At 46.5% G+C, this 258-nt stretch overlaps 2 protein-coding genes across 3 annotated transcripts in view; both read right to left on the bottom strand.

Moving 5' to 3' along the window:
• Window positions 1-258, bottom strand: part of LOC114891615 (protocadherin gamma-C4) — a 123,567-nt gene that overhangs the window by 113,710 nt on the left and 9,599 nt on the right. The window lies entirely within an intron of this gene.
• The window catches only part of LOC114891616 (protocadherin gamma-A2-like), a 33,758-nt gene that overhangs the window by 31,287 nt on the left and 2,213 nt on the right, over window positions 1-258 (bottom strand). The gene's annotated exons all lie outside the window — the stretch shown is intronic.

The raw sequence follows: 258 nt of genomic DNA, 5'->3' as shown, positions 1-258 counted from the left end.
TTTTTTTATCAATGGTTTTCAAACTTTCCATAACACATGGCAGATCTACCAATTTTGACGCCAGTGGGACCTGGTCCACGCTGACAATTCCATGGCGCCCATCAGGGTGTAACTCAATTGTCAGTCTGTCCTTCAGGTTGACATGACCAGACTGTACCGCCCGCCTCACGGTAGAGGCATACTCCAGAGGTAGGCGTAAGATAAACTGGCTCTCTAGTTCGTGAGGAGCATCATCTTTGCTCTTACTCATCTTTATTT

The sequence above is a fragment of the Monodon monoceros genome, unplaced genomic scaffold, assembly GCF_005190385.1.
Source record: "Monodon monoceros isolate NGI ecotype Baffin Bay Population unplaced genomic scaffold, NGI_Narwhal_1 Super_Scaffold_12, whole genome shotgun sequence".
NCBI lineage: Eukaryota > Metazoa > Chordata > Mammalia > Artiodactyla > Monodontidae > Monodon > Monodon monoceros.
The sequence above is the reverse complement of the archived record's forward strand: the minus strand, read 5'-3'. Positions and strand labels throughout refer to the sequence as shown.